The 21,200-nt window shown below is 40.2% G+C and overlaps 1 non-coding gene across 1 annotated transcript; it reads right to left on the bottom strand.

The window, feature by feature from the left end:
• Positions 1 to 20,890: 20,890 nt before the first annotated feature.
• On the bottom strand, positions 20,891 to 20,998 carry LOC112798967 (small nucleolar RNA R71). Its single transcript, XR_003200559.1, has one exon. It is a non-coding gene; the product is annotated as a small nucleolar RNA R71 (small nucleolar RNA).
• Positions 20,999 to 21,200: the final 202 nt, after the last annotated feature.

The following is a 21,200-nucleotide window of genomic DNA, read 5'->3' as shown; positions in this document are numbered from 1 at the left end:
CAACAAGGATAGAACCTCCAATTGATCATTCCCCCAGTTAAGGCTTTTTATTTAGAATATTAATAATCATTCTTAGTTTTTATTTTACAACTATTACTCATTATTCAACTCAACTCTCTTGAAAACCCCTGATTAATAAATTAGCATTCTCTCTGTAACTCATTGGGAGACGACCTGGGACTCAAACTCACAGTATTTTTATTTCTAAATTTCGTGACAACTCTTTTAAATTGATATGCGGAATCTTCATTGGTTAAAAGCTATACTTGCAACACTATTTTCTCTATAAACTTTTAATCGGTGATTTTTCCGCCACGTCAATAGTCTATACTTTGCTTTAGAATTGAAGGCCTAAAACTGGCATTCAATGCCAGGCATCTACCCCAGTCATGGCGTCCAACGCCCATAGAGAGGTGGCCAGCGTCCAACACCCAAAAGAGGGCCCCTAGCCAGCGTTCAATGCCCCTAGAGAGTCCTAATACATAGGAGACACTAAAGCTCAGTCCAAACACGCACCAAGTGGGCCCCAGAAGTGGATTCTCGCACTACAAGCCTAAGCCTATCATATTTCTGTAATCCTTAGTTATTAGGTTAGTATTTATATGAGGAGATCACCCTGGTTTAAGAACTTTTGATCTTCTTTCACAACTTTACACATTTTTACATTGTTCAATGTACAATATGAGTCATTAAACCTCCTAGGTTGAGGTTAAGAGCTCTACTGAGTTTTATTAATCAATAAAAGTACTATTGTTCTATTTCAATTCATGTTTGATTCTATTCTAAGATGTATCTTCGTTCTTCAACATTATGAATGAGTTGAATTGGCACAAGGTTATCTTTATTCTACATGGGTTCAGCGAGCGTCTTTCATCGGATATCAATGAACCACTAGCTTGATGATACGTCTCTTAGATGGCTAATCCACGACTTTATTGGGGACTTCTCGAGACATCAGTTTAGCCGAGGTATGGGGAGATTAGTATCTTTGTGGTAAAGGCTAGAATCAAGGTTCATCATTCTCTAATTTTGAAGGTTCAACCTTGTCGTGGAGTTTTGAGTAGGATCACCAAGGGAATGAACTACAGGAACTTCACCCTCATTCAGACTGGATGCGTACTAAACCTGGTGTTCAGCCTAGAGGAAGATTGGCAGCTGCTCAAACTGGCGTTGATCACATACAGCCTGCTATAGAAGAAATCATTCACAGTTGGATTAGACAGTAAGAAAGTATTGATCCAGAAGAATAAAGAATCTTCGAAGCATTAACCATCTTCTTATCATTTAATTCACAACCACTGAGTAACGTTATCTTTATTTACTTTTATGCGCTTAAACAACTAAACAACTTTTCTATCGGTCTGACTAAGATTTACAAGATAACCACTGTTTGATCCAAGCCGACAATCCTCGTGGGATTGACCCTGACTCACCTCAGGTATTACTTGGATGACCTAGTGCACTTGCTGGTTTAGTTGTGTGAAGTTAAATTCTGCACACCAACTTCTCTATTGAAGAACTGAAGGCAACTAAGGCTCATGAGGAGACTATAGAATTTTCTTTGAATGCCTTATTGTAAATCATAGATTATGAGGATCACTCCTCCTCTGATGAGGAAGAGGAAACTAGGGAAGAGCAAGTTGCTCGATACCTGGGAGTCCTCATGAAGCTAAATGCCAAGTTGTTTGGCACAGAGACATTGGAGGAAGAACCTCCAGTGCTCACCAAGGAACTCAATGCCTTGGTTCAACAAAAACTACCTCAGAAGCTTCCAGATCTCGAACGCTTCCTGATTCCTTGAACCATAGGCACCATTACCTTTGAGAAGGCTCTGTGTGACCTAGGGTTAAGCATAAACCTCATGCCACTCTTTGTAATGGAGAGGCTGGGAATCTTTGAGGAACAAGTTGCAAGAATCTCATTAGAGATGGCAGATAAGTCAATGAAACAGGCTTATGGTCTGGTAGAGGATATTTTAGTAAAGGTTGAGAACCTTTACATCCCTGCAGATTCCATAATCTTCGATACTGGGGAGAAAGAGGATGAATCCATCATCTTTGGAAGACCCTTCCTGGCCAATGCCAATGCCATCATTGTTGTAGAAAAGGAAGAGCTGATCCTACAGTTATGGGAGGACCACATCTTGTTCAAGATACCTAGCCCTAACTCTCCCTCTGACAAAAAAAGACAGTTGTGCAACACCTAGTGTTCTAACCCTCTCTCTCAGTGCAAAGTTATACAGAGCTCCCAGACACCAATTCTAAGTTTGGTGTTGGGCAGCCATTATCATGCACTGAAAACACTGGTACTAAGAAAAAAGTACGTAAAGGATGGAGGGACAAAAAGATCCCCATTAAAGGCCTTTCACCTGGCATGAGAGTTGTCTTCATTGATAACCCAATCATTCTACGCACAGTAAACAAGATCCTGTCTCTAGAGCATGTGGAGCTCATCCATGAGAGCACAGGCAAAAAGTTCACTATAAGGGGCGAAATTTTGATCCCCTATCCATCTCTGTAAGGAGCTAACTGTCAAGCTAGTGACGTTAAAGAAGCGCTTGTTGGGAGGCAACCCAACCATAATTAAGTATTTTTTTAAGTTTATCTTACATTATTATTTCTTTAAGTTTGTGATCATGTGTAGTAGTTAGAACAGAAATAGAAACAGTCAGAACTGAAAACAGAACACCCTGGAGCAGGTACCTTGCTAGCGTTAAACGCCAGTCAAGGGGGCCAGAGTGGGCGTTTAACGGCCATGAGAAGCAGCATTGCTGGCATTGAACGCCAGCCAGGGAGCATGAAGCTGGCGTTGAGAGTCAGCCAGGGGCAGAGACTGGGCGTTCAATGCCCCAAAGGAGGCACAGACCCAGCGTTGAACGCCAAAGAGGAGGCCCCTAATGGGGGTTCAACGCCTTAAAAGGAACACGTTGCTGGCATTGAACGCCAGCCAGGAGCAGGAGCTGGGTGTTCAACGCCCACAAGGGGGCAGGAAATTCAAATTCCCTAGCCCCTCAATGGGTCCCACAGAATCTCCACTTACCCCACTGATGAGCGGATAATTTGTACGCTTTTTGGCACTGTTTTTAGTATGTTTTTAGTATGATCTAGTTAGTTTTTAGTATGTTTTTATTAGTTTTTAGTTAAAATTCACTTTTCTGGACTTTACTATGAGTTTGTGTGTTTTTCTGTGACTTCAGGTAATTTCTGGCTGAAATTGAGGGACCTGAGCAAAAATCTGATTCAGAGATTGAAAAGGACTGCAGATGCTGTTGGATTCTGACCTCCCTGCACTCGAAGTGGATTTTCTGGAGCTACAGAAGCCCAATTGGCGTGCTCTCAACGACGTTGGAAAGTAGACATCCTGGCTTTCCAGAAATATATGATAGTCCATACTTTGCCCAAGATTTGATGGCCCAAACCGGCGTTCAAAGTCACCCTCGGAATTCCCAGCGTTAAACACTGGAACTGGCACAAGGATGGGAGTTAAACACCCAAACTGGCATAAAAGCTGGCGTTTAACTCCAAGAAGAGTCTCTACACGAAAATGCTTCAATGCTCAGCCCAAGCACACACCAAGTGGGCCCGGAAGTGGATTTTTATGTCATATACTCATCTCTATAAACCCTAGGCTACTAGTTCTCTATAAGTAGGACCTTTTACTATTGTATTTTCATCTTGGTAGCTACCTTTGTTCTTATGCTATCTTAGATCATTGGGAGGCTGGCCTCACGGCCATGCCTAGACCTTGTTCTTATGTATTTTCAATGGTGGAGTTTCTACACACCATAGATTAAGGTGTGGAGCTCTGCTATACCTCGAGTATTAATGCAATTACTATTGTTCTTCTATTCAATTCCGCTTGTTCTTGTTCTAAGATACCACTTGTTCTTCAACTTGATGAATGTGATGATCCGTGACACTCATCATCATTCTCACCTATGAACGTGTGCCTGACAACCACCTCCGTTCTACCTTAGATTGGGTGGATATCTCTTGGATTCCTGATACACGATGCATCGTTGATCGCCTGATAACCGAGCGCTCGCCTGACAACCGAGCCAGCCATTCCGTGAGATCAGAGTCTTCGTGGTATAGGCTAGAACTAATGGCGGCATTCAAGAGAATCCGGAAGGTCTAAACCTTGTCTGTGGTATTCTGAGTAGGATTCAATGATTGAATGACTGTGACGAGCTTCAAACTCCTGAAGGCGGGGCGTTAGTGACAGACGCAAAAGAATCACTGGATTCTATTCCGGCCTGATTGAGAACTGACAGATGGATAGCCGTGCCGTGACAGGGTGGTGACAAGGTGCGTTGAACATTTCCACTGAGAGGATGGGAGGTAGCCACTGACAACGGTGAAACCCTTGCATAAGCTTGCCATGGAAAGGAGTAAGAAGGATTGGATGAAGACAGTAGGAAAGCAGAGAGACGGAAGGGACCAAGCATCTTCATACGCTTATCTGAAATTCCCACTAATGAATTGCATAAGTATCTCTATCTTTATCTTTATGTTTTATTCATCATTCATATCCATTTGAGTTTGCCTGACTGAGATTTACAAGGTGACCATAGCTTGCTTCATACCAACAATCTCTGTGGGATCGACCCTTACTCGCGTAAGGTTTATTACTTGGACGACCCAGTACACTTGCTGGTTAGTTGTGCGAAGTTGTAGTGATCACAATTTCGTCCACCACCCACCTTCTTCTTTCTCTTACTTTCACTCTTCCATACATATTCTTCCCCATAAACCCTAAACCAATCATATCCATATCTCTTCCCAAAACCATCATAACCCCCACCAACCCCCACCCACTTCAAATTCAAAATCTCCCACCCAATTCCTACCCATTCATTCAAACCCTACCCTATCCCACCCCTATAAATACCCCTTCTTCCAACCCTTCATACACACTCCATATAATAAACCCCTCACTTGGCCAAACTACTATCCCCCTCCATCTCCTCTATTCTCTTATTCTTCTACTCTTTTCTTCATATTTTGCTCGAGGACGAGCAAAGCTTTTAAGTTTGGTGTTGGAAAAGCCTTGCTTTTTGCTTTCCATTCACACTTATGGCACCCAAAGTCAGAGAATCCTCTAGAAAGAGGAAAGGGAAAGCTGTGGCTTCCACCTCCAAACCTTGGGAGATGGAGAGATTCATCACCAAAACTCATCAAGACCTCTTCTATGAAGTAGTGGCAAAAAAATGGTTTAAACACTTCATATGAATAAGTGGGGTAAAGACTTGATGAAACCACTCAATTAAACACAAGATAAATCATAAAATAGTGGTTTATCAACCTCCCCACACTTAAACATTAGCATGTCCTCATGCTTAGCTCAAGGAGATAAAATAAACAAGTAGGAAAAAGTAAGACTCATACAATGCAATGCAACCTATGCATATGAATGCAACTATATGCTAAGATGATTTTGTCTACTTGGTTAAAAGTAAATAAGTTCTTCAAGACAAACATAAAATCAAATTCCACTAATTAAAATTATACAGTAAAGACAGGTAAACTTGTGAGAAGATAGCTCATGAAAGCAGGAAACATAGAACTAAGCATTAAACCCTTACTGATGGTGTATGTGCACTCTAATCACTCAAGTGTATATGGTAATCACTCTACTCTTCTCTAGTCATGCTTTCTAAATTTTTTTTCTTCACCTAACCAATCAACAAATAATTAATGTACCAATGCAACCATCATGAGGTCTTTTCAAGATTGCAATGAGGCCAAGGTAAAGGTGAGGATATATATATATATATATATATATATATATATATATATATATATATATATATATATATATATATATATATATATACATACTTCATGAGGTCTTTGATTAACCTAAGCTCTTACCTATACATACTTTATAAACTTTTAAATTCATGCCTAGGTACCCAAAATTCTCACTTTTGTATACTCATGCATCACCCTTTCTTTTAATTTTTATCATATATGCATTGATCTTTTTAGTAACTTAACTTAGCATTGGGGTAATTTTGTCCCCTTATTTAATTACTTAATTACCCTAAATATTTTTTTTCAAATATAAAAATAAACATAACATTATCAATGTACATGGATTTTTAATTTTTTCTGGTCTTACATGAGTAGGTACCCAAATTCTCTTTATTTTATCATGACATATTCCTTTATTAACCCATGTTCCCATGATCTTCCCATATTTAATTGATACACAATCTCTAACTTAAGCTAACCAAAGATTCAATTGGGGTATTTAATTGTTTTTCCGCTTAATGCTAGAGATGTGGTAAAATATAGAACAAATGGGATTTAAAAGGCTCAAAATGGCTAACAAGGGTAATTGAAAGGGTAGGCTATTTTGGGATAAGTGAGCTAAAATAATTAATGGCCTCAATCATATGCATGCATTTAAATACACTAAATATTAGACATATAGAATGGAACAAAATAAAGGTTACAATCATAGAGAAGAAAACACACAAGAATAAAATATTATGGTAAAAAAATGTAACCATGTAATTAAGCTCAAATCTCATAGCTTGTGTGTTCTAGCTATCATTTTATGTTCCACATACAACTTCGAACAAATTTTACGAAAATATTTTAGTTTAAATTAGTGAATTTTTCAAAAATAGGGTCTCAAAAAGAAACTTATTATTTTTCAACCAATTAGAGCATGCATGCAAATACCTATTTACTATACAATTTATCCTATTCTAACAAATGAAAAATAAATATCCTATTAGTGTTTAAGAAAGAGAAATTACCTACGGAAGTCAGGTACTAACCGACCTCCCCACACTTAAAGCTTTGCACCGTCCTCGGTGCCATCTGTCAAGAACAAAGGGGGGCTGGTAGCAGTGTCTCCACAAGCGGGACCGTCATGGCTCCCTGTGCTGGTAAATGAAGTGGAGTCTGGATCTTCCTCGGGTGGGTGGTTGCCAATAAGCAGCTCCTTGAGGTATGTAAATCGGCGCTTGTTACGGCGCTCTCTTCATTTTCCTTGAAGGTCTAGCCAGTCCAATCTCTCAAGTATCTGATGGAGCAGTTGGTTTGTTGGAGGTGCTTGTGATGTGGAAGAAGAAGGAATATCTCCGGCCGGTTCTACAGGCCGCTAGTCGTGGCTGCTGGAGGTCTGATATATTTCCTGTTAAGGTTGTACTGATCATCCCGCGGAAGTATGGTCTTGGTATCCCCAGCTCTGTAGGAGACTCCGGATGCTGAGACTAGATCTGAAACCAAGGTAGGAAAAGGTAAGTTGCCCGCAATTTGTACGTGTCCCATAGCATTCCGGATGTGTCTTGGTAAATTGAGGTGCTGGTCTGTAAGGATACACCAGAGTAGAACAGCCATGTCTACGGTGAAAGAGGACTCATGAGTGCTCGAAAAAACGTAGTGAGACATAATTTGCGCCCGTACTCGAGCCTCCAAGGTAAGTGCTGAAGCCAATATCCCTTTAGGTCGGGATCGATGGTATCCATAGATCCATCTGCTGCCAGGTTGTGCTATAACTCTGAGAACGGCGTCCTAGTGAAATTTGTATGTCTGGCATTGAACAGAGGCTTCTTGAAATGCGTCTAATCCTTCAGGGGCAGAGGGAAGATCTAAAGCTCACTGAATAGCCTCTTCAGTTATGGGAACTTGCTTCTGAAAGACAAAGACAGACTGCAGTGTTGGCATGTGAAAATTGGAGTAGAATTCAACTACCCATGATAGATTAACCTGTCTTGGCTGTCTTTGTAAGAATCCCCATTGTCTTTGTTTAATTTGGGGCTCAACAAATTCAATAATGTTGGTCGGGAGGATAAGAAGGTACTCATTGTTATAATTCCTCTCAGCCAGGATGGGGAACATCTGCTCACAGTAGCAGTTAGTGAACCGTGCAGTGTTCTTTGCTGGAAAGGCTTTCTCTTTTTCATCGACCTTGATGATCCTCTTGATTCACTTTGTTGAGGGCTTTACAGCTGTTGAAGATGGCTCTACCATTAGTGCTCTTTTTATTCCTTTCCTTGCCAGTAGTTTGGGAGTAGCTTTCTCTTTACCCTTCTTGGTGGCCATCCTGAAAGGGAAAAGGTAAGTACTTTTAAAATTACAAGGGTTAAAGCAAGGAAGAGGATAGGATACGTGATAATCAATGCACGGTAAAGAAGGATGTCGTTAACACATGATCATGACTACATGTGATCAGTTCATCAAAGGAAACATAGCAAGTACATGTGATGGCAATTAGATGCAAGATGTTTATTGGCATGTCGGCAAGGGCATGAGTAGCATAGATCAAGCATTAAATGTCCAAGTTAGATTATCAACTCTTTCAAACTAACAATCTGTTTGTATTGACAATTATATTTAATCAATAACATATAAAAAGGGTTTTGTGAAAAAACAGGCAATAGAATGGTAGAATAGAATAATTTAAAATAATGCACAATGCCATACGAGCTTTTTCACAAACACTTAGTATGCGTGGTAAATATGTGATTGAAAGAATTAATTTGAACATGCAAGCAACCCTTTTTCAGAAGTAATATTAATTGTCAAGCTGTTCCTTAATACACTCACAAGCAAGATATAGAAGAAAACAATCACCCAATTAAATTTCTAACACCAATCAAAAGAATATAAAAAGAAAAAGAAAGAAAAAGAAAATGTAGATAATGAGAGGAAAAAGAAAAATAAAAAGAAAAAGAATAATGGAAAAGTAAAGAACCTTGATAATGGATGTGAAAAATAAGGGAGGAGAGAGTGAAAAGTGAGAAAGAATAAAGAAGGAAGAAGGGAGAAGAAAGAAAGAAGAAGGGATAAAAGAAATTAGGATTGGGGAAGAAAAGATTAGATATCTGGCACTGATATGGATAAGTTGTGCGTCGCATGTGACGCGGACGCGTGGGGCATGCGATCACGTGGTTTGTGATAATTTCAAGTGACGCAGACGCGTGGGTCACGCGTACGTGTGACCTGCTTTGTGCTATTGGGGTGAAAGCATCATCGCGCACGCACAAGTCTCTGATTTTTACGCACATTGCCAAAATTTAAGGTGACGCGTGCGCGTGGGTGACGTGCATGCGTGAATGGCCTCTATTTGAATAATGACGCGGACGCGTGGGACACGCATTCACGTGGGGCATGCATTCGCGTGGGGCACGTGTTTGCGTGGTGGGACCTGTGCTTCCAGCACAATTCCAGCCCCATTCCATCATAACTTTCTGCCAGACACCTATTTACGTCAATATCGCAGGGTCACGCGTGCGCGTGAGTGACGCGCACGTGCGGAAGGCTGATTTTGCAAGTGACGCGGACGCATCAGGGACGCGTTCGCGTGGGCGTGTTTGTGCCTATGGCACGCCTCCAGCCAAGCTCCCGCGTATCTCTCTACTTCTTTTCTTCGTGTTACGAAAGCACATATGACGCGTACGCGTCAGCGATGCTTGCGCGTCGTGTGCTCTTTTTCGCCTCTTTTTTTATGCAGAATGCGAATGCCAATGCAAACTATGTGCAGAGATTATGAGAAGAGTCATTAAGAAAACTAAAGTAGAAAATGAAAAAAATAAAACTAAGACTGAAACGGAACGATCATACCATGGTGGGTTGTCTCCCATCTAGCACTTTACTTTTACGTCCTTAAGTTGGATGGTCATTAGGCTCATTCTACTTCTGTTGGTGGGTCTTCTAGGAGGAAGACCTCTAGCTCTTTGTGATCCTTCATCTTCTCACCATGATAAAGCTTTAGGCAGTGTCCATTGACCTTAATGAATTTGGAACTTGAAGGATGACGCAGGTGAAAAACTCCGTATAGTTTACCTTTTCTACTCTGTAGGGACCTTCCCATCTTGATCTCAGTTTGCTTGGCATAAGCCTCAGTCTGGAGTTGTAAAGAAGAACTAACTCCTTTGGTCTGAATTCTCTCCTTTTTACGTGCTTGTCATGGACGGCCTTCATCTTTTCCTTGTATCGTCTGGAGTTGTCATATGCTTCTAGGCGAAGGTTCTCTAATTCTGCTAGTTATAGCTTTCTTTCAGCACCAGCTTCCTTAAAATTCATGTTGCATTCCTGATAAATCACTATTTCATGGTTTATATTGTGTTTAATTGAGTGGTTTTTATCAAATTCTTGCCCACTTATTCATATGATTTGCATGATTTTACAATTCCTTCCTAGTTTAGTTCTATGGTTGAAAACTTACTTCCTAGAGATCTTTAATTACGTATTTTAATTCCCCTTTATACCATTCGATGCGGTGATCCGTGTGTTAAGTGTTTCAGGCTTCATAGGGCAGAAATAGCATAGAGAATGGAGAGGAAGATTGTAAAAATGGAATGAACACAAGAAATTAAAGAGATGACCAGCGAGAAGCGACGTGGACGCATGGCTCACGCGACTGCGCGAAATGGAGGAAATCGCACTGACGCGCTCGCGTGCCTGACACGAACACGTGGGTTGGAAGCTGCATGAGTGACACAAAAGCATCGATGACGCGTGCGCGTGGAGAGGAAAATCGCTGAATGACGCGTACGCGTGACCGACGCGTACGCGTGACATGCGCGATCTGCAGAAATTATAGAATACGCTGAAGACGATTTTGGGCCGGATTTTGACCCATATTTCGGCCCGAAACACAGATTAAAGTCAGGGAACATGCAGATACCCAACATATCAGATCATACACACAATTTTAGGTTTAGATGTAGTTTTTAGAGAGAGAGGTTCTCTACTCTCTCTTAGGATTTAGGATTAGGATTCGTCTTAAAGGATTATGATTTCTACTTCTCAATTTCCAGGTTTAATGTTCCTTTTATTTATTTTCTCAATTTGGTTTATGAACTCTTTATGTTTAGATTAATTTTCTATTTAAATTTGAGGTATTTTAGTTATATGTTTTTTACTTAGCTTTCTATATTCTTGGCTTTGGCTGATTAATTGGTAACTCTTGAGTTGTCAAACTCATCGTGATTGATAATTGATATCTTTGTTGATTTATTTAGACTCCTATAACTCTAGTCTTTCCTTAGGAGTTGACTAGGACTTTAGGTGTTAAATTGATTTAACCACTTGACTTAGTGGGAGCAAAACTATAATTCTCATCATCACTGATAAGGATAACTAGGATAGGAAATCTAATTCTCATATCTTGCCAAGAGTTTTATTAATTGTTAATTTATTTTTCTTATCAATTAAATTACTTGTTCAAACCTTTTCAAAACCCCAAAATATACTTTTGCATAACCAATAATAAGTCATACTTCCCTGCAATTCCTTGAGAAGACGACCCGAGGTTTGAATGCTTTGGTTTATAAATTTTATTGGGTTTCTTACTTGTGACAACCAAACGTTTGTACGAAAGGATTTTCTGTTGGTTTAGAAGCTATACTTACAATGCGATTATATTTGTGAATTTCTTTACCGATAGAAAATCCGATCGTCAATTCCTTTACAGCCCAGAAGGCCTTGTGTTCCACTTCTAATGGAAGGTGGCAAGCCTTACTGTACACTAAGCGGAAGGGGCTCATCCCAATGGGTGTCTTGTACGCTGTTCGATATGCCCAGAGTGTATCTTGTAACCTGGCACTCCAGTCCTTCCTATGAGGCTTTACTAGCTTCTCCAGAATGCGTTTAATCTATCTGTTAGACACTTCTGCTTGCCTATTGATATGGGGATGATAAGCTATTGCAACTTTGTAAACAATCCCATGCTTCTTTAGTAATCCTGTTAGTCTCCTGTTACAGAAGTGAGTGCCTTGATCGCTCATGATTGCTCGTGGTGATCCAAAGCGACAGACAATATAGTTTCTAACAAAAGAAACAACAGTGTTACCAGCATCAGTACGGGTAGGAATTGCTTCCACCCATTTAGAAACATAATCTACAGCTAACAGTATATAAAGGTAACTACTAGAGTTTGGAAATGGACCCATGAAGTCAATGCCCCAAACATCAAAAATTTCATAGAAAAGCATAATCTGTTGAGGTATCTCATCCCTCTTGGATATATTACCAAACCTTTGGCATGGGGAGCAAGATTTACAAAAGATAGCAGCATCTTTAAAAAGAGTAGGCCACCAGAATCCACAGTCGAAAATTTTTCTAGCTGTTCTTTGAGGGCTAAAATGTCTTCCACTCTCAGAATAGTAGCAGGCCCCTAAAATGGACTGGAATTCTGATTGGGGTACGCACCTTCTAATTACCTGGTGGTACACGAAATCGTGATCTCACACACTTTCTTCACAACTCTGGGTAGCTGACCAGCAAGTGCATTGGGTCGTCCAAGTAATACCTTACATGAGTAAGGGTCAATCCCACGAAGATTGTCAGCCTGAAGCAAGCTATGGTTATCTTGTAAATCTCAGTCAAGCGGATTCAAATGGTTATGAAGTTTTGATAATTAAAGAGAAATAAAACATAAAATAGGATAGAGATACTTATGCAATTCATTGGTGGGAATTTCAGATAAGCATATAGAGATGCTTTGTTTCTTTTGAATCCTTGCTTTCCTATTGCTTTCATCCAATCATGCGTACTTCTTTCCATGGCAAGCTGTATGTTGGGGGATCACTGTTGTCAATGGCTACCGTCCGTCTTCTCAGTGAAAATGGTCCGGCTACGGGTTATGTAGGGCTAATCATCTGTCGGTTCTCACTTGTGTTGAAATAAGATCCAATGATCCTTTTGCGCACTGTCACTGCACCCAGCACTCGCGAGTTTGAAGTTCGTCACAGTCATCCCATCCCAGATCCTACTCGGAATACCACAGACAAGGTTTAGACTTTTCGGATCTCAAGAATGCTGCCAATTGATTCTAGCTTATACCACGAAGAATCTGATCTCACGGAATGGAAGGCTCTGTTGTCAGGAGAGGCAACCATGCGTCGTGGACCAGGAGGCCAAGAGATATACATTCAAGCTTGTTTTTAGGTAGAACAGAAGTGGTTGTCAGGCACGTGTTCATAAGTGAGAATGGTGATGAGTGTCACTTGATCATCACATTCATCATGTTGAAGTGCGAATGAATATCTTAGAACAAGAATAAGCTTGAATTGAATAGAAAATAGTAGTAATTGCATTAATTCATGAGGAACAACAGAGCTCCACACCTTAATCTATGAGGTGTAGAAACTCCACCGTTGAAAATACATAAGTGATGAAGGTCCAGGCATGGCCAAATGTCCAGCCCCCCTAAACGTGATCAAGAGATCAACAGTGATACAAAGATAGTCTCAAAAATGATCTAAAGATCTCCCGATGAAAATACAATAGTAAAAGGTCCTATTTATAATGAACTAGTAACCTAGGGTTTACAGAAATAAGTAAATGATGCATAAATCCACTTCCGGGGCCCACTTGGTGTGTGCTTGGGCTATTCACTTGAATAGGCTTTTCTTAGAGTTAAACGTCAGCTCTGGTGCCAGTTTGGGCGTTTAACTCCAGCTTTTATGCCAGTTCTGGCGTTTAACGCCAGAAAATGGTAGCAAGTTGGCGTTAAAACGCCAGTTTGGGTTATCAAAACTCGGGCAAAGTATGGACTATTATATATTACTAGAAAGCCCAAGATGTCTACTTTCCAACGCAATTGAGAGCGCACCAATGGGGCTTCTGTAGCTCCAAAAAATCCATTTTGAGTGCAGGGAGGTCAGAATCCAACAACATCTGCAGTCCTTTTCAGCCTCTGAATCAGATTTTTGCTCAGGTCCCTCAATTTCAGCCAGAAAATTCCTGAAATCACAGAAAAACACACAAACTCATAGTAAAGTCCAGAAATGTGATTTTTGCATAAAAACTAATAATTATATACTAAAAACTAACTAAATCATACTAAAAACTACCTAAAAATAATGCCAAAAAGCGTATAAATTATCCGCTCATCACAACACCAAACTTAAATTGTTGCTTGTCCCCAAGTAACTGAAAACAAAATAGAATAAAAAGAAGAGAATATACAATGAATTCCAAAATATCAATGAAGCTTAGCTCCAATTAGATGAGCGGGACTAGTAGCTTTTTGCTTCTGAACAGTTTTGGCATCTCACTTTATCCTTTGAAGTTCAAAATGATTGGCATCTCTAGGAATTCAGAATTAAGATAGTGTTATTGATTCTCCTAGTTTAGTATGTTGATTCTTAAACACAGCTACTTTATGAGTTTTGGCCGTGACCCTAAGCACTTTGTTTTCCAGTATTACCACCGGATACATAAATGCCACAGACACATAACTGGGTGAACCTTTTCAGATTGTGACTCAGCTTTGCTAAAGTCCCCAGTTAGAGGTGTCAAGAGTTCTTAAGCACACTCTTTCTGCTTTGGATCACGACTTTAACCACTTAGTCTCAAGCTTTTCACTTGGACCTTCATGACACAAGCACATGGTTAGGGACAGCTTGATTTAGCTGCTTAGGCCAGGATTTTATTCCTTTGGGCCCTCCTATCCATTAATGCTCAAAGCCTTGGATCCCTTTTACCCTTGCTTTTTTTGGTTTAAAGGGCTATTGGCTTTTTTTGCTTGCTTTTTTTCTTTCTTTTTCTTTTTTGCCTTTTTTTGCAAGCTTTGTTATTCATTGCTTTTTCTTGCTTCAAGAATCAATTTTATGATTTTTCAGATTATCAATAACATTTCTCTTTTTTCATCATTCTTTCATGAGCCAACAATTTTAACATTCATAAACTTCACTATCAAAATTATGCACTGTTCAAGTATTTATTCAGAAAACAAAAAGTATTGCCAACACATCAAAATAATCAATCTAATTTCAAGATAAATTTCGAAATTCAAGTACTTCTTATTCTTTTGTAATTAGGCACATTTTTCATTTAAGGAAGGTGAAGGGTTCATAGGACATTCATAGCCTTAAGACATATATACTAGACACTAATGATCATATAATGAAGACACAAATATAGATAACACATAAAGCATAAAAATAAAAAAACAGAAAGATAAGAATAAGGAAATCAAAGAACGGGTCCACCTTAGTGATGGCGGCTAGTTCTTCCTCTTGAAGATCCAATGGAACGCTTGAGCTCCTCTATGTCTCTTCCTTGCCTTTGTTTCTCTTCCCTCATGGCTATTTGATCCTCTCTAATTTCATGGAGAATAATGGAGTGCTCTTGGTGCTCCATCCTTAGTTGCACCATATTGGAACTCAAATCTCCTAAAGAGGTGTTTAGTTGCTCCCAATAGCTGTGTGGATGAAAATGCATCCCTTGAGGCATCTCAGGGATTTCTTGATGAGGGACTTCCTCATGCTCTTGTTGAGGTCCATGAGTGGGCTCTCTTATTTTCTCCCTCCTCTTTTTAGTGATGGGCTTGTCCTCTTCAATGAGGATGTCTTCTCCTATGACAATTCCAACTAAATTGCATAGGTGACAGATGAGATGAGGAAAGGCTAACCTTGCCAAGGTGGAGGTTTTGTCAGCCACTTTGTAGAGTTGTAGAGATATGACCTCATGAACTTCTACTTCCTCTCCAATCATGATGCTATGGATCATGATAGTCTGATCTACAGTCACTTCGGATCGGTTGCTAGTAGGAATGATGGAGCGTTGGATGAATTCCAACCATCCTCTAGCCACGGGTTTAAGGTCATGCCTTCTCAATTGAACCGGCTTACCTTTGGAGTCCCTTTTCCACTGAGATCCTTCCACACATATGTCCATGAAGACTTGGTCCAACCTTTGATCAAAGTTGACCCTTCTAGTGTAGGGGCGTGCATCTCCTTGCATCATTGGCAAGTTGAATGCCAACCTTACATTTTTGGGACTGAAATCTAAGTATTTCCCCCGAACCATTGTAAGCCAATTCTTTGGGTTCGGGTTCACACTTTGATCATGGTTTTTGGTGATCCATGCATTAGCATAGAACTCTTGAACCATTAAGATTCTGACTTGTTGAATGGGGTTGGAGAGGACTTCCCAACCTCTTTTTCGAATCTCATGTCGGATCTCTGGATACTCATTCCTTTTGAGCATAAAAGGGACCTCATGGATCACCTTCTTCTTGTCCATAACTTTATAGAAGTGGTCTTGATGGACCTTTGAGATAAATCTCTCCATCTTCCATGACTCGGAGGTGGAAGCTTTTGCCTTTCCTTTCCTCTTTCTAGAGGTTTCTCTGGCCTTAGGTGCCATAAATGGTTATGGAAACACAAAAAGCAATGCTTTTTCTACATCAAACTTAAAAGGTTTGCTCGTTCTTAAGCAAAAGAAGAAAGAAGGACGAAGAAGAAGAAGAAATGGAGGAGATAGAGAGGTGTGATTGGTTCGGTCAAGGGGGAGAAGAAGTGCTTGTGTGAATGTGAAGGATGGATGAGGGGTTTATATAGGAGTGGAAAGAGAGGGTAGGGTTCGTGTATTAGGGGTTGGGTTTGGGAGGGAAAGGATTTGAATTTGAATGGTGAGGTGGGTGGGGATTTTGGGGAAGAGTGGATGGAGGTGGGGAAGAAAAATAGAGGTAATTGGTGAGGGGTAATTGGGGAAGGGTGTTTTGGGAAGATGTGAAGAAGAGAGAGAGTGAGTTAAGGTAGGTGGGGATCCTGTGGGGTCCACAGATCCTGAGGTGTCAAGGATTTCTCATCCGTGCACCATTTTGGCGTGTAAATGCCCCTTTGAGTGCCAATCCTGGCGTTAAACGCCAGGTTGCTGCCCATTTCTGGCGTTTAATGCCAGCTTTTCTTCCCTTTCTGGCGTTTAACGCCAACTTGGTGCCTTTTTCTGGCGTTAAACGCCCAAAATGGTGCTAGACTGGCGTTTAACGCCCATTCTGCTACCCTTACTGTCAAGCTCATCCTCCAGGGTGTGCTGTTTTTGATTTTTGCTTTTGTTTTTGTGACTCCACATGATCATAATCCTAAAGTAAACATAAAATAACAATGGAAAAGAGAAATTCAACATAAATAAGTAAAAATTGGGTTGCCTCCTGATGAGCGGATAATTTGTATACTTTTTGGCATTGTTTTTAGTATGTTTTTGATATAATCTAGTTAGTTTTTAGTATATTTTTATTAGTTTTTAGTTAAAATTCACTTTTCTGGACTTTACTATGAGTTTGTGTGTTTTTCTGTGATTTCAGGTATTTTCTGGCTGAAATTGAGGGACCTGAGCAAAAATCTGATTCAGAGACCAAAAAGGACTGCAGATGCTGTTGGATTCTGACCTCCCTGCACCCGAAGTGGATTTTCTGGAGCTACAGAAGCCCAATTGGCGCGCTCTCAACGGCGTTGGAACGTAGACATCCTGGGCTTTCCAGCAATATATGATAGTCCATACTTTGCCCAAGATTTGATGGCCCAAACCGGCGTTCAAAGTCACCTCAAGAAATCCCAGCGTTAAACGCTGGAACTGGCACCCAAATGGGAGTTAAACGCCCAAACTGGCACCAAAGCTGGCGTTTAACTCCAAGAAGAGTCTCTACACGAAATTTGCTTCATTGCTCAGCCCAAGCACACACCAAGTGGGCCTGGAAGAGGATTTTTATGTCATTTACTCATCTCTGTACACCTTAGGTTACTAGTTTTCTATAAGTAGGACCTTTGACTATTGTATTGGAGTCTTTGGATCTTTATATCTTTTGATCACTTTAGATCTTAGATCATTGGGAGGCTGGCCATTCGGCCATGCCTAGACCTTTGTTCTTATGTATTTTCAACGGTGGAGTTTCTACACACCATAGATTAAGGTGTGGAGCTCTGCTGTACCTCGAGTATTAATGCAATTACTATTGTTCTTCCATTCAATTTCGCTTATTCTTTATCCAAGATATCACTTGTTCTTCAACCTGATGAAGGTGATGATTGACGCCCATCACCATTCTCACTCATGAACAAAGTGACTGACAACCACTCTTGTTCTACAAGCATTCGAGGCTTAGTGAATATCTCTTGGATTCCTGATTGCACGATGCATGGTTGATCGCCTGACAACCGAATGCTCGCCTGACAAACGAGCCAGCCATTCCGTGAGATCAGAGTCTTCGTGGTATAGGCAAGAACTGATGGCGGCATTCAAGAGAATCCGGAAGGTCTAACCTTGTCTGTGGTATTCTGAGTAGGATTCAATGACTGAATGACTGTGACGCGCTTCAAACCTGTAACTTACTGGGCGTTAGTGACAGACGCAAAAGAATCACTGGATTCTATTTCGGTAGGGGAGGGAACCACACCGGTGATTGGCAGCACTGTGACAGAGTGTGTGCATTAGCTTTCACTGCGAGGATGGGAGGTAGCTGCTGACAACAGTGAGACCCTACACGAGTTTGCCATGGAAAGGAGTAGGAAGGATTGGATGAAGACAGTAGGAAAGCAGAGAGACGGAAGGGAAGGCATCTTCATGCGCTTATCTGAAGTTCCTACCAATGAATTACATAAGTATCTCTACCTTTATCTTTATGTTATTTTCGTTCATCACCATTATCATTTGAGTTTGCCTGACTAAGATTTACAAGATGACCATAGCTTGCTTCAATACTAACAATCTCCGTGGGATCGACCCTTACTCATGTAAGGTTTATTACTTGGACGACCCAGTGCACTTGCTGGTTAGTTGTGCGAAGTTGTGTAATGCCATGGTATTGAGCTACCACGTTTTTGGAGCCATTACCGGGGATTATGAGAGTTGTGAAAAAGTATTGTTCACAATTTCGCCGCACCAAGTTTTTGGCGCCATTGCCGGGGACTGTTCAAGTTTTGAGCAAGCTTTGGTAACATGAGTGCCAAGATCCGGCAACAACATCAAGTTTTTGGTGTTATTGCCCGGGATTGTTTAGGCTGGACAACTGACGGTTCATCTTGTTGCTTAGATTAGGTATTTATTTTTTTTCGAAATTCTTGAAGATGAATTCTAGAGTTTCATGATGATTTGTTGAAATCTGGCTGGCTGAGAAGCCATGTCTAATCTGATTGGACCGAGGTTTCAACTCATCACCACAAGAGCTTGTTGATTTCTTATCAATCTTGCTTTTGGAGCAGTGATCTGCTAAGGCTTGGCTGGCCTCTGGCCATGTCTAGTGTTTTGGACCGAAGCTTTCTCTAAAAGCTTGGCTGGCTGTGAAGCCATGTCTAATTCCTGGACCGGAGTCTTAGACTAACATTGCACTGATTCCTGGAATTCTCATTAAGAATTTTGATACCTTTTTCCATTCAATTTTCGAAAAACACAAAAAAAAAATTACAAAATCATAAAATCCAAAAAGATATTTCTTGTTTGAGTCTAGAGTTTCATCATAAGTTTGGTGTCAATTGCATGCATTCATATGTCTTAGTGATCTTCAAGATGTTCTTGATGATTTACTTGCTCTGATCTTTGAATTCTATTGACTTGAGTGTTTTGTGTGTCTCATATGCATTCTCGTTTTGTTAGTGTCAGTAGTATACAAACTGCTAAGTTTGGTGTCTTGCATGCATTGTTATTTGATTCTTGTTGCATTTTGGTTTGTCCTTATTATTAAAAATCCAAAAATATTTTTAATTAGTGTCTTTTCAAGTCAATAATACAGAGAATTGAAGATTCAGAACATACAGCAGAGGAATTGCACAGAAAAAGCTGGGCGTTCAAAACGCCCAGTGAAGAAGGACAGACTGGCGTCTAAACGCCAGCCAGGGTACCTGGTTGGGCGTTTAACGCCCAAAAAGGTAGCATTTTGGGCGTTAAACGCCAGAATGTATACCATTCTGGGCGTTTAACGCCAGGATGGCCAAGGGAGGAAGATTTTGTTTTTCAAATCAATTTTTTTTTTAGTTTTCAAAATCTTTTCAAAATCAAATCTTTTTCAAATCAATTTTCCAATCAAATCTTTTTCAAAATTAACTTCTTTCCTTTTTCAAAGGTACTCACTATCAATTAATGATTTGATTCAACATTTTAAGTATGTTGCCTTTTCTGTTGAGAAAGGTTTAATGATTGAATCATATCTTTTCTTGTTAGTCAAGTTTTTAATTTTCAAATCAAATCTTTTTAAAATGTTTTCAAGTCATATCTTTTAAAATTGTTTTCAAATCATATCTTCTTAACCACATCTTTTTCAAAATAGTTTTCAATCAAATCTTTTTGATTTCTAATTTCAAAAATCTTTTTCAAAAATCATTTGATTTCTTTTCCCTTTCTCATTTTCGAAAATTAAGTAATGTTTTTCAAAAATATTTTCAAATTTCCCACTTAATTTTCGAAAATGACTTCCCTCCTTCTCACATCCTTCTATTTATGGACTAACACTATCCTTTAGTGCAAAATTCGAACTCCATTCTCTCTGATAAGTTCAAATTTTCCCACTCCTGTCTTCTACTCTTCTTTTCCTCTGACACCTAAAGGAATCTCTATACTGTGACATAGAGAATTCCACATCTTCTTGTTCCCTTCTCTTTCTTATGAGCAGGAGCAAAGACAAAGGCATTCTTGTTGAGGCTGATCCTGAACCTGAAAGGACCTTGAAGAGAAAGCTAAGAGAAGCCAAAGCACAACTCTCTTTAGAGCACCTGACCGAATTCTTCAAGGAAGAAGAACACATGGCAGCCGCAAACAACAACAATGCCAACAATGCAAGGAAGGTGCTGGGTGACTTTACTGCACCTACTCCCGACTTCTATGGGAGAAGCATCTCTATCCCTGCCATTGGAGCAAACAACTTTGAGCTTAAGCCTCAATTAGTTTCTCTAATGCAACAGAATTGCAAGTTCCATGGACTTCCATTGGAAGATCCTCATCAGTTTTTAGCTGAATTCTTGCAAATCTGTGACACAGTCAAGACTAATGGGGTAGACCCTGAGGTCTATAGACTGATGCTATTCCCTTTTGCTGTAAGAGACAGGGCTAGAACATGGTTGGACTCTCAACCTAAAGAAAGCCTGGACTCTTGGGAAAAGCTAGTCAATGCCTTCTTGGCAAAGTTCTTTCCACCTCAAAAATTGAGTAAGCTTAGAGTGGAAGTCCAAACCTTCAGACAGAAGGAAGGAGAATCCCTCTATGAAGCTTGGGAAAGATACAAACAATTGATCAGAAAGTGTCCCACTGATATGCTTTCTGAATGGAGCATCATAGGTATTTTCTATGATGGTCTCTCTGAACTGTCCAAGATGTCTTTGGACAGCTCTTCTGGAGGTTCTCTTCATCTGAAGAAGACGCCTACTGAGGCTCAAGAACTGATTGAAATGGTTGCAAATAACCAATTCATGTACACTTCTGAAAGAAATCCTGTGAACAATGGGACTAGTCAGAAGAAAG

The sequence above is a fragment of the Arachis hypogaea genome, chromosome 4 (assembly GCF_003086295.3).
Source record: "Arachis hypogaea cultivar Tifrunner chromosome 4, arahy.Tifrunner.gnm2.J5K5, whole genome shotgun sequence".
NCBI lineage: Eukaryota > Viridiplantae > Streptophyta > Magnoliopsida > Fabales > Fabaceae > Arachis > Arachis hypogaea.
This window is presented reverse-complemented; position numbering and strand designations above follow the sequence as displayed.